The following is a 14,404-nucleotide window of genomic DNA, read 5'->3' as shown; positions in this document are numbered from 1 at the left end:
TTTACATTTAGAAGGTTTTGTAATTCCTCCTTAGCAATTTATTTTAAATTTGGGTTCATTCTTCGTTGTGGTTGTCTAACTGGTCTTGCACTTTTTTCAATGTAGATATGATGTATGCAAGTTTTAGGATCAATTCCTCTCATATCAGTGTATTCCCATGCATAAGCAAAAGAATGTCTTTGTAAAACTTCTACCAGTTGATTCTTTTGTAATTCTTCCAGGTTTTCATTAATATTCAAAGTTTTAGCTAGAAAAATTTATATTGAAAAATTCTCTAATCTCTCCATAGAGAGAAATGATACTTGTCTAGATGAGAGATATTCATTTCGACTATGGTCATAATCTGAGGAGCATTGATTAATTTCCAGTAGATTTAAAATTTGGTCCTCCTATCTTACTTTTTCAGTAGTGAAAACAGGTTGTATATCATCTTCATCATCTATCCATTCCTCATTGTCTATAAATTTCTATTGTTGTTTTTGTAGGTGGGTATAATTTAAATTTCTTTGTAGAATTTCGATCTGAGATAAACATGTCACCTTATCTACAACCGATGAAAGCATCAGTTGTAGCTAACCAAGGTATTCCTAGGATTAATGGATGTCCTCCTAGATTATTCTTGGGTATTAAGACCATGAAATCAATAGGATATTCCCAAGAATCTAAGGATATACAAACATCTTCCAACACACCATCTGGTTTAATTACAAACCTATCTGCTAATTGTAATAGTGTTGGTGTGTATTGAAGGTTAGGAAGCCTAAGTGAATCCATAACTTGTTTACTCATTATGTTTATGGATGCTCCTAGATCGATCAGTGTGTTTGGTATTTCAATTCCATGGATGTGAATTTTTATAATGGGGCTCCCTAGATTCAGATATTTTTGGATTTTTGTTTTCCCCATCATGATGTCTACAATTTTCTAAACTAATTGAATTCCTTTTATGTCTTTTCTTTTTCTTCTTGATCTTTGAGTACTTAATTCCTATGTTTTTGCAAATATTGGTATTTCTTTTATGGCTTGTAATAAAGGAATTTTTATACAAACATTTCTTAATTCATCCATCATATTATAGTCAGGCAATGTGATTTGATTTTCTACTCCACCAATTTTCAACCGTTCAGGAAAAGGTGGTCTAATGGATACCAAGGGTTGTTCTATAATAGGAGTATTTATTGGAACATTTTCTGTTTGATTATTTTCTTTCTAAGGGAGAGATATTTCTCCCTCTTCAAATTTTATGTTTTTGAATATTTTTCCTTGATTCCTGAATAACAACAGGGGGTTTTCTTTGCAATACTCTTCTAGACCTTAATTGAACATTATTTAGATCTAGCGGAGTTATTACATAGGTTTGAGGATTTTTCCCTTCCATATAGTAAACGGGTTATTGTGGTGACATCTTATTATTAGGATTCGGAAGTAGTTGAGTGGTGTTGTAGTGACTACAACCACCCTACAAATTTTACCTTAGCTTCGTTTTGGAGCCTCCCTACTAACCTTTCACAACACCTTGTCTTGCTTCATCAAGTACACAAGCTTCAGTGATTTTCTTACACAAAGGAAGCCCTTCGATCACAACTTGATGCATTCCCCTCACAGGTTGTTCACTTGGACTTGGTCCAACTGCAAGTTGAGCAGCTCCCCCAAGGAATTGCACAATTCTGGAGGGAAACCAACCTTCCCTCCGTAAATTGTGCAATCCTATTTGGCATCCTGCTGAGTTTCTGAATTGCGTAATTCTTCTTGTCAATCCTCATAGTGAAAATTGCACAATTTTCCCCAGAAAGGCTATTCAGCCAAAGAATTGTGTAATACTAGGGAGCAGTCAATTTCTCTGCCAAGAAATTACGCAAATCTCTTGGGTAGCCAGCCCAACTCCCAGCCAGAAATGCATATTTCCTTCCAATAGTTGAGCATATTCATGCATGAGCAGTTGGGTTGACCAATTCCACCCGGGACCAAGGAAACTTGACATGCATGCATGGCTTTATTTTTCCTGGAATAGAAAAAGGTAACATGGAAAAGGCATCCCATGATTCATGGAGTTATTTTTAGCAACTAGAGGTTACATGCAAAGTTGTTTTAGAAACTTTCCTCCAAGTGTCTATTTTTCCTATATTTGTGGCATGCGCATCATGAGTTCAAAACCGATTTATTCAATGCATTAGAGTCATTATCTCACATTGATATTGGAGATCTGATATCTCACAATACATGCAGGACTCTTCAACACATCTAGCTCAGCTATTCACGAGTAAGTGGCCTCAACTTGTCTTTTTCATCATTTCTGTCACCTTTTGTGTTTATGTTTGTGTGAGTGTTGTTTGTTTGACTTATTTTAATGCTTGTTGTAGTTTACATGCATACTAGCTTTTACTAGCATTGTTTCAGTTTTTGTTGCTATCTCACTATTGTCGCATGCATGAAATGTTTTTGCATGAACGGTCACCAATTCGGCGACTCGCTTCACCCACATGCGTGTTGATCTGTTTACTAAATATTTAATTCATGTTTGGATGAAATATAAATAAATTCTACTTTCACTTGGTGTCACCATGCATTCAACTTCATATTTGCTTCCAGTTGCCCCTCAGCGAGTCTGGCAAACCTTCGCCCGGACTTTGCCTTCACTGAGACAACATTGCACAAACTATGGAAGGAAGGCCCTATCTTCCTCTCAAGAAATGCACATTTCTTCCCAAGCACTGTCCTCTAGGACTATTTTGAATATTTCTGAGGGAAAGTGACTGCTGGCCCAGAAAATTGCGTAGTGCAGTCCCTGAGCCTGCAGTCACTACCAGCTGGAATTGTGCATTGTGCCATCCCAGCAGCCAGTATCCAGGCTGGATTGTGAATTACACAAATCCAATAGCCAGTCTTGCCTCCCAGACAACCCAGACTAAATTTTGCATAGTTCTGCCAAGCAGTCACCCAACCTCCCAGAAAAAATTGTGCAATCTTACCTATCAGTGCCCCAGGTATGTGCTATGTTGTTCCCAGAATTTTCTTTGGTTTTCGTTGATAGATTTCTTGCCATGCATGCTACTTTGTCTCCAGATCTTTTAGGTGTTCACCTGCCTCTTAGCAGTACAAGATCAATGGCTTCCAAGAGAGTGGGATCAAAAGACACTTATGGAAGTGCAACTGGAGAAATATTTAAACGGGTGTCCTCATGTCTACCGATCTATGAAGATACAAAGTTGTTTCTAGACAAGGACATCAATGTGAAATGGCAAGAGGTCAATGAAGCATTTGCAGACAATTTTGAGGAAGATCTTGAAGACCGTCAGGTGTATGTGAACATTCATAAGTATGGTTTGTACCATATTGCATGCAGATACCTCGCATTCCCATGCGCAGACATGATACACTGGATCATCTCTCACACTGATCTCGAGATGATGACATTGAGCAGTGTTAGTGGGACGAAGCTTGCAAACTTCTAGGCACAAGACTATGATGAGATGTATCAGATGTTAGAGCCTGAGACTATCATGAAGACTCCCTTTATCTTACCCAACAATAGTGCTAACTCTGGAGACATTATGAAGAACTGGGTAAAGGAGATGGCTTGATTCAGGCTGACACCCAACCAAATTTACAAGACAAAGATACTGCAGAAGGTGTATCAATACTTGGTCATATTTTCATGTCGACTATATGGCCAAGAAAGCACAAAAACATTCCCACAGAGTTAGGTGATCGCGCTGGACCAACTGGGCAGAGAATGAAAGCCATGTAATTGGTTCGGCATGTTGGCTCATCAGCTGAAGGAACAAGTAACTAAGGCTCGATAGTCACCCAGAGGTATGCATATAGAGATTTGCATGTCCACCTACATCGTAAATGCAATCTATGCTCGACAGGAGTTCTCAAGCTTGGAGTGAGCATGGTCACCGACAGAGACTGCTGTGAACACATATTTCTAGTTGTTGTCCAAATGAAACTTTAGAAGAGTAATCACATGGCTATCTGATCATTTTGTCACCCCAATTTACAAGATGATATTCGAACATGATCCACCCTGCATATCAAAGGAAGCAATGGAGGCACTGATAGACATTCCTGATCGGTATGCCTCATCATCTGACACCTTCATCCGAATGTTCAACTTGAAGAAGCCTTCGCATGTTCTACCAAAGTTTTCCTAGGACATACTTTTCATGCAAGAAGTAGCATATCACATCTCGGCAGGATTGATAGCTAGACTACACCGGAAGAAGAAGGAACCTTGGCTTGCTCTTCTGTTGCGGATTGGTTATATGAGATCCAAAGTATCAAGCAAGCATATGTCAAAGTAGAATAGATGAGGAAGTATCCATTCGACCTCCGATGTTACAATCTGTATGACCCACATTGCATTTTGAAGGATCACTACACGAGAGTACAATTCAACTAGATCCACTCAAAATTTCATTGGGCCGAGGAGGACCCATGCAGATATTGCTACAGTTTCTCTAGACCCAATGAACAGGTTGGCTTGACTGTGGAGTGGTTAGTGAAGCAACATGAAGGAGCATCATGGAGAGCACCAACACTAGTACCAACAGAGGCAAGCATACCAGTATGTGACAAGGGCAACAAGAAGATTGTCGATCACATGGAGGAAGAGAAAAGCTACAAGTTATGAGTAGAACTGTTAGTAGAGAAAGGAGTTATGGCTATAGAGGCAAAGAGGCACCAACGCAACATGCGAATTGCATAGAGGAAGAGGGATAAGAGAAGAATGGAAGAATCATAGAAGGTGTTGCATGATCTAATGGAAAAACTCGGAAGGAACAAGAGTTGCACAAATAGGAGGGGGAAGCACAGCAGAAGCAGGTACAACAGGGGGCGCAACATGTACAAATAGATGAAACAACACCCCTATAGGTAGTGGATTCATCAAAAAAGCTGGCATTAGGAAGACAGGGTGAACCATCGTAGGAGCAAGGCTTCACTCATGAGATAGAACAAGCACTTCAACAGTTGGATGTGAACTTGGAGTAGCAAGAGTTGGAATGGGGCACTGAACTCATGCCTCATCACCAAGAGGTTGAATTACATGCTTCACAGCATCTAGATGTTGAGCAAGTCTCAAGTGACCATGGAGGCACTGAGATCATTGGAGATCAGCCGGAAGCAGAGATGCATAGCATCGCATTCGACGAGTCTCAATATAGAGTTGTGTAGTCTCGCAGAGTGTAAACTCCAGAGGATCATACATCTCCTACGCAAGTTAAAGAATGAGTGATTGTGACTGATGTGCACAAACATCCAGCAGCCTTGGCTGATGCAACCAGAGTGTATGCCTAAGCCACTAGCTCAAATGTTCGCTTTTTGATAGCTGAGAATGAGTGAATAGAAAAGGAACTACAGACGGCCAATCAAGGAGGAGAGTTGGTGGCAACATTCACCTGAGTTGAAATGAAGAAGGAAATACTAGATGAAGTATTGTCCCTTGACATAGTTATGTGAACATTTTATTGCAAGTTTGGTACCATGGATAAGGCAACCATCCATCTCAACAGATGGCAGCAGTGATGTGCTAGGAGAGCATGTATCTTGATGAACTTACATGCTGTTGTTGATGACATGCAGACATGGATGATGAAATACAAGGGAGCCCCCCTTCACTTGCCTAAGATCATGAGGGCCAATGCGGTCGAGATGAAGGCACATATCTAGAGTTAGATCCAGAACTATGAAGAGCTCTCACAGTTCATCACTAGCATACAGGCTTTCCATGCATGATTATTCAAAAGTATGGATGTTGTTGTGCATTCACATGCGATCCCATCTATTGGGACTCTCACCCAAGTGAAGAAAAAGGCACAGGTCTCACTAGAGCTTGACTCGTACTTCGACGAGTTAATACGCACTTCCACCAGCCTAGACTTTCCCATCAATGTAGACATCATGCAAAAGTATGTTGTTGGTCCAACCTCATTGAAGAAAATGATGTGCATGCATTCAGACGAGTTGGACAAAGGAGCCTGATCTATGTACCCAGTTGTTATGTAGGCAAGAGTCAGGTTCTAGACAGATGTCACTGTGGAGCACACAGACACCATCAAGGACTACTGATCCTGGCATCAGTATGTTACTATCAATCAGCATGAGGATGTTCAGGAGTTGGAATTCCATGGTTGTTTAAGTCAGAGTGATGTCTAGCATGGCGTGGTCAAGCCATTTTGTTTCACATGGGTACATGTGCATTGTAATGTAATATCTTTTCAAGTGTAATTCAAGTGTCGATAGTTATATGTAACAGTCTTAGAGTAGATGAATATTCATGAGGGTAATTGAACTGTCACAAAGGGGAATGTCAAGGGTCACCCCACACTTTTCTATAAATAGTCCCTCATAAATCATTGTATAGGCTTTTAGTCAACTAAGATTCTGATAACACTATCTTGGAGAGAGCTTGGACAGTACTGTAACGTGCCTTAGCTTCTCCACTACGTAGAGCTAGTACAAAAACCAACACGTTTCATGCATATGTTGTATTGTATTCTATGCTATCTTGTTTAATCTAAATGATATATGTATTTTCTTTCTTACGCATGCATGTATAGACTAGTATGTATAAGTATGTATGAATCTTTCTGAAATGTGTTGTTGGTTTAACCATCACTTTGGATTGCTCGCTATCTTGCCTTCCATGTTGTGATGTATCTTTGCTCGTGTGTTCCCTTTCAAGCCAAGTGCTATCACAGGTTTCCAAGGGGTGCACTCATCTCAACCCCATGTGTTAGAACCTCTCACATACCTTCCTTAATTCACTGCAGTTGTCACACCCTTGCTACCAATAGAGTTATCTTAGTTACCTCTTTGCGAAATTGTGATCAAGGGATTACTGTACAACCCACTGCTAGGACTCCTACACCAAACTATCTGAGGTCTAATTGGGACTTCTTATTGGGGAGATCCCCTGACGTGTTGGCGAGTCTAGCACCGTCAACATTTCTGGTGCTAGAAGGAGGGCCAGATGACAAACTATGCCCTCTCATCCTGTTTTGTACCTTTGCATATCTTTCATGGATTCTTTCACTCTTCTCCCTCCATGATGTTTTTCAAACCATGAAGATGTCACCATCATGAGGGATTTTTTTGATCACTTTTCCAGTTACACGTATGATGGTGAAGGCAAAGTGACCTGGCCTGAGTACTTGCATGACTTTCTTTCCGTGCTTCATGATGAAGATGGGTGTTCTAAAAAACAGGCGAACTTGTTGCTTGGATACACACTTCACGAATCTCCACTTTGATGGTTGTGCAGCCTACCAGCTGACAGCATGCACTCACTTTAGCACTTCCATGATCTCATTGAAGACACTTTCTATCATTTTAATCCAAACCATCTTGACCAAAAACTGATACAACAATGGAAGGCTCCGCATGAATCGATTATGGATTTTTGGCAACACTTCCGTGACTTGCAGTTTCAAGCTCCAAGGAGCCAGATGAAATTTCTCTATCTTAGGGACTGATTCGAGTATTTCATTAAGAAATCTGATCATCCCAAGAAGAAGTTTGAAATCAAGCCTCGCTCAACGTTCTTTAGTGAGGGAGTTGTGCAACCTTCACCCAGACTCTGCCTTCAATGAGACAACATTGCACAAACTGGGGAAGGAAGGCCCTATCTTCCTCTCCAGGAATGTGCATTTCTTCCCAAGCACTATCCTCTAGGACTATTTTGCACATTTCTAAGGGACAGTGATTGTTGGGCCAGAAAATTGTGCAATGCAATCCCTGAGCCTACAGTCACTCCTAGCTGGAATTGTGCATTCCGCAATCCCAACAACTAGCAGCCAGTCTGGATTGTGTATTGTGCAAATCTAGCAGCCAATCTTGCCTCCCAGATAGCCTAGACTAACTTCTATGCAGTTGTAGAAGCCAGTCACCCAGCCTCCAAGAAGAAATTGCGCAACCTTGCCTATTAGTTCCCCAGGTATGTGCTATGTCGTTCCCCAAATTTTCTTTGGTTTTCGATGACATATTTATTGCCATGCATGTTGCATTGTCTCTAGATCGTTCAGGTGTTCACCCACCTCTTAGCAGTACAATAGCAATGGCTTCCAATAGAGTGGGATCAAAAGACACTGATGGAAGTGCAACTGGAGCAGGATTTGAACAAGTGTCCACATATCTACTGATCTGTGAAGATACAAAGTCATTTCTAGACAAGGACATCAAGATGAAATGGCAAGAGGTCAATGAAGAATTTTTAGGCACTTTTGAGGAAGAACTTGAAGACTGTTAGGTGTATGTGAACATTCACATGTCTGGCTTGTACTGAATTGCAAGCATATATCCCACGTTCCCATGCACACACATGATGCACTGGATCGTCTCTCACACCAATCCCAATACGATGACTTTGAACAGTGTTAGTGGGATGAATATTGCAACCTTCTGGGCAAAATATTATGATGAGATGTATCAGATGTTAGAGGTCGTGACTATCATGAAGACTCCCTCTAGATTACCCAAAAACAGTGCTAACTCCAAAGACATTTTGAAGAATTGGGTAAAGGAGCCGGCTTGATTCAATTTGACACCCAACTAGATCTACAAGACAAAGATACTGTGGAAGGTGTATCAATACTTCATCATATTTTCATGTCGACTATATGGCCAAGAAAACACAGAAACCTTCCCACAGAGTTGGGTGATCACGCTAGACCAACTAGCCAAAGAAGGAAAACCATGTAACTAGTCCATCATGTTGGCTGATCAGCTGAAGGAACAAGTAACAAAGGCTTGACAATCACCCAGAGGTATGCATGTAGAGATTTACATGTACGCCTACATATTAGATGCAATTTCTACTCGACAGGAGTTCCCTGCCTTGCAGTGGGCATGGTCACTTACGGAGACTGTTGTGAACACATATTTCAAGTTGTTCTTTGAATGTAGCTTCAGAGGAGTAATCACATGGCTATCCAATCATTTTTTCACCCCAGTTTACAAGATGATATTCAAACAGGATCCACCCTGCATGTCAAAGGAAGAAATGGAGGAACTGATAGACATTGTTGATTGGTATGCCTCACCATCCGGCACCTTCATCCAAATGTTCAGTGCGAAGAAGTCTCCACATGTTCTACAAAAGTTTTCCTTGGACATACTTGTCATGGAAGAAGTAGCATATCACATATTGGCAAGACTGGCAGCTACACTACACCAGAAGAAGAAGGCACCTTGGACCGGTCTTCCATTGCGGATTGGGTTATATGAGATCCAGAGTATCAAGCAAGTAGATTTTGAAGTAGAATAGATGAAGAAGTATCCATTCAACCTATGAAGTTACAATCTCTATGACCCACATTGCATTGTGAAGGATCATTGCACGAGAGTACAGTTCAACTGGATCCACAGGGCATTTCATTAGGCCGAAGAGGGCCCATGGATATATTGCTACAGTTTCTCCAGACCCAAAGAACAGGTCAGATTCAATGTGGAGTGGTTAGCGAAGCAACATGAACTAGCATCATGGAGAGCACCAGCAGTAGTAGCAGAAGAGGCAAGCATACCAGTGTGCGACAATGGCAAGAGGAATATTGTGGATCACATGGAGGAAGAGTAAAGCTACAAGTTTTGAGCAAACCCATTAGTAAAGAAAGAAGCTATGGATATAGAGGTAAAGAGGCACCAATGCAACATGTGAATCACGCAAAGGCAGAGAGATAAGAGAAGAATGGAAGAAGCAGAGAAGGAGTTGCATGAGTGTTATAGGTCTATTTAGGCACATCACTCTTGACATTCAGATCAGTATAATTAGGGATCTTCAAACCCTAGTTTAGTTGTTACATGCCCTAAACAAGTCATGACATTGAATGCTTCCTCCTATGAAGCTTTCTTGGCTTGAAACCTTGCTGAAATGACTCCTTCAGATACCAAAACAACCTTGGTCATGGGTAACTACGATGTAGAGCAGGCGAGCCCATTCTGGCCTACACAACAGTGCACTTAGGCCCTCTTTGACCTGTGTTGTGCGAGATTTAATGAAATTTGCATAGGATTCTGGGATTATTCCTTGATTCTGGATCATTCTAGAAGGATCCCATCTCTTATATCCTCCTATGAGCTCGAAATTGGATAGGCTAAGAATCCATTAACCTCCTATCCTCTCATCCCTTGCTATATGGAAACTAACTCCATGTTTGGAAGGCCATTCAATACCCTCATTTATGGCAAAACCACCTCCATTTCCTATAAATTGATCACTCATCATAGTGATCAAGGGGATAAAATCTGAAGTTTGTAAGGAAATTCTATTGGTTTGAGAATTGAGTTCATGTCAAGCAATGCTATGCTACTGTATTGGTGTGCTTTCGATGTGGCGAGGGTTGGACTGAAGCTGGAGGAGTGGCACAAGATTGAACTGTATTGGGTGAAACTCTTCCTTCTACATTAATAAAGAGTTTATTACTTTTCTCATATTCTTGTTCATATCTATGATGATTATGTGTTTCAATGTCTTCGATTCCATTGGTTTATAGTAGATAGATCATGTATGCTTTGATCATTTGTTGTTTCTGTTTCTATTGACATAGGTATATATTGAGTAGATTTAGTTCAAGTGGGAGTGACGAGAGTGATTCAAAGGGGATCAGGGAAGCGAAAGACTACAAGTAAGTTCCTTCATCTCATTTATCTAATATAGGAAAAGGTAAAACTACTTTATTTCTATTGTTCTAGGTGTAGCTACCCACCTAGGGAAAATGTGTTTATCCGTAGATGCAAATTCCATATAAAAAATTGGCAACCATACTAGGGAATGAATGTCATTCCTGGTGGCTTACCCTCATCATATTACACCCTAGTAGACTTTGCTTGACTTCATTGATCTTATTTCAGTATTTTGAAGTGTTTTTGGTCAAAACGTGTGTTTGAATGTCTCTTGATTTGACTCTCTGGCACCAGGGTAGTTTCGGTCTTGACACAGTGTGCTGCAGAGTGGCCCTAGCTTAGAGACAGTGCACTGCAGTGCACTGTCTCCCATTCTAGTCTGCGCTAATCCCTGTTAGGCTAAAAAACCCATCTTTGGTTTGAATTTTCCAAAATTTCTTCTGTTTTTGTTTGCTGAAAGATAAATGTTTCTTTTGGTTCTGAGATCAAGCTGTATTTCTCCTCCTAACCCTACTTTGGCCTTGATTGTTTATTATTTCTTAAATGATTTATTTATCATTATCAATTCATTTTCAAATTTAGCTTATAGTCGATTAATCATTTTTGAAAAGGAAGTGTCGTAAACTCTTCATTTCTTTGAAAAAGGAACTGTCGTAAAGTCTTCATTTCTTGCGAAAACTATTGATTGGTTGTATGTGCATTTAGTTTCCTTTTGTTCATCTAAACATTAAGGGAAATGAAAAGAAAAACTTGCATTATGCATTTAGAGATTTGTGTGTGCTTCTAGGAATAGTATAGGGAAAGTTGCATTAGATGTGCTCTATGCTCTTTGATTAAACATTCTGATTGCTCTATCCCTTGTAGTTAAGGTTTTCATTGTTCAAAATAAAATGAAAAGAATGTTTCTCATCATAGTTGAATTCTAGGAATTTCAAAGACATCACGAGGTCAACCTGAAAGATAAACTCCTAAACCTAATCAACTTAAAATTTATCTCTATTAACCTAATGGAGCATTGTCACTTAATGAATAACATTTAGAGGTTCTAGGCTAGAGACGTGTTCCAGCATCATAAAACATAGCAGCTATCATTAATTGTTTGTGATACATTCCGAGTGTGATACCTCATTCCATGTACGTAAGTATATCGTAGCTCATCCACATACCTTTGGGTATATAGGGCGGTGTTATAGTACGAATAGTATAAAGGAATGCTCTCACTGTGCGGTTTCGCATTAGATAGTGCTAACACAGATTGGGCCTCCAAGTACTTTCAGGTATCTATGGGAGGACTACATTAGGCTACTATCGATCCTTAGGTAACCGAGTTAGTCACCTTGTACACTGTGATACACTGAACACAACATTCGGGGATATTTCCTACACGTATGTTAAGTCCTTGGTTTACTAAGGTAGTGTATTGCAGTTCACAGTTTCTTGGTAATTCTTTTTCCTATATTATCCTCTTTTTCTTTATTTATTTTTGTAATAAAACCAATCAGCAATCGTGGAGGAACATCAACCTTTACCCCGTCGTTGGCGGAGGACAGTGAGTAAACTGGCTTTCCCCTTGAAGCTACACCTAGCTGGAAAAATTAATCTCATTTAACTGAATCCAGTACATCACAAACTTCTGGTTCTTCATCTAAATTACTAGAGTCACCTATATTGGTAAGTATTGTGACCCCGATTAATCCTACAATAACTAGTACATCTCTTGCTGAAGTGGAATCTTTACAATTACCTTAGGACACTAAAAGTGAACTTAGTGAAATGGTAACCCAAATTGTCCAACAAGAAGCTGATTCTCAACCCAAAGTTGTTCAACAAAAAATTACCTCTGAACCTGAATCTATTCAACTAGAAGTTGATCCTGAACCTATCATAGTTCAACTAGAAGCTACTTCTAAACCAGAAGTTGTTCAAGAAGCTCAACCTGAACCCGTTGTTCTTTTACCAAAACACTTGGATCTTGAATTTGGGCAATCAGATGTTGTTCCCATACTGGAAGATGATCAACCAGTTTATCCTTAGACATCTGTAACTATTGAGACTTCCCCTTTACCACAAAGTCGAACACCAGAAATCTATTACGAACCTGATGATGAAATCCTTCCACCTGGTTTGATTTCTATTGAAGAGGAACCTGGAGAAGAAACACCCAGAACTCCAACTCGCTGTGGACCCAGGCTTTATCTTTATTCTCATACTCCTCATTTCATTTCTCCTTTTGATCTTTGTTACTTTCAAACTCTCATTGATTCATTAGGACATTTATTTGGTCATTTGACTATGAATGAATAAACATCCCAAACTGTACCATTTGTTACAAATGCGGTAGAATCTACTATCTCTACTTCTTTAATGTTTACCACAACACCTGAGTCACATTTGTATAGTGTTTCATCTGTCCCACTGATTTATCAATATTTATCTGGAACTCACTTAGGTTTTGCTTCTAGTCCATGGTCTTCATGCATGTTGTCCACATGAATTTTACCTGGTTCTTCACTTACGGATACTGAACAATTTGATCCATCAAGTCAATATCAAGCTGGTCCATCTGGTTACCATCCAATGTATACACTTTACACTGGATTACCTCCATATGGAGAACAATATGCCCAATCTCCTTATCCTCCATTTCGTGGGGGGAAACCATATGGCAGTATACCATCATCTTTAGGTCAGCTCGGAATGACTGTTTGTTAGTGGAAACCTGGGTCTAACCAAGGCTTATGTATCCATCACAACTAATGCAATCTGTCTCATCCATACCTACTATGCCTATCATTGCAACTTTACCACAATTGCAAGCTGAGTTAATTGTATCTCAGCCTTTGCAAGATGGTCCTTCAACCTATGACCCTCAAGTTTCAGGTTTGCAGACTCAGTCTTCTTAGGCCGTTTTACAACAACTGTTTGTGCTTGGAATCCAACAACCTCAGGCCAGTTTATCATTTACTGGAATGACTCAAACTTATACTGGTTTAATTTGTTCACAACCTGGTGAAAATTACTTTGGTGGGAAAAAACCATTAAATGAACAACCATGGCAACCACAATATTAACAACAACAATTCCAACAATACCAAACTTATCCTGGACTTGGTTAGCAAGCCTATGCTGGGTTTCATCAACAACAAGTTCACCTAGGTCCTGGTCAACAAGTCTATACTGGGTTTGGACAACAGCAAATTTATCGTGGTGCCCAACAACCACCTTATACCAGATTTTCTCAACAAACTTACCCATATCAAGGTTACCAGCAGTAGATTCCTTATGATGGTATGCACAGGCATATTGCCCAGGTAATTCCATCATACCCTGGTTACACTCAACCTGACCTAAATCGATTGTTGCCTTTTGTCGCAACACTTGAATTACTGGATTTGAATCGGCTTACAAATGATCCAATTCTTTATGCACCTTGGTGGCCGATGATTCCTCATAAATTAGCTTCTGATATTCTTAAGTTCAATGGAAACACTGGAGAATACCCATCCAACCATGTTATGAATTTTCATTTATGGTGTTCATCTAACTTCTTGAATGGTGATTCAGTTAGACTATGTCTTTTCCAGTGAATACTTACTGGTCTGGCTGCAAAGTGGTATATTGAATTACCACGAGCTTCATTTGATAACTTCACATCCTTGGCCACCACATTTATAACCAGCTACCCATCAGATATGAAACTAGAATGGAACTGTTGACCAACTTTAAATAGACTACTACTACTCACATTTCTGATCATATTCATGAGTGGTGTCATCGTCAT

The sequence above is a fragment of the Pinus tabuliformis genome, chromosome 1_1 (assembly GCF_031772625.1).
Source record: "Pinus tabuliformis cultivar Carrire ecotype Pingquan chromosome 1_1, CPIR1, whole genome shotgun sequence".
NCBI lineage: Eukaryota > Viridiplantae > Streptophyta > Pinopsida > Pinales > Pinaceae > Pinus > Pinus tabuliformis.
Note: the sequence above shows the minus strand (reverse complement) of the source record.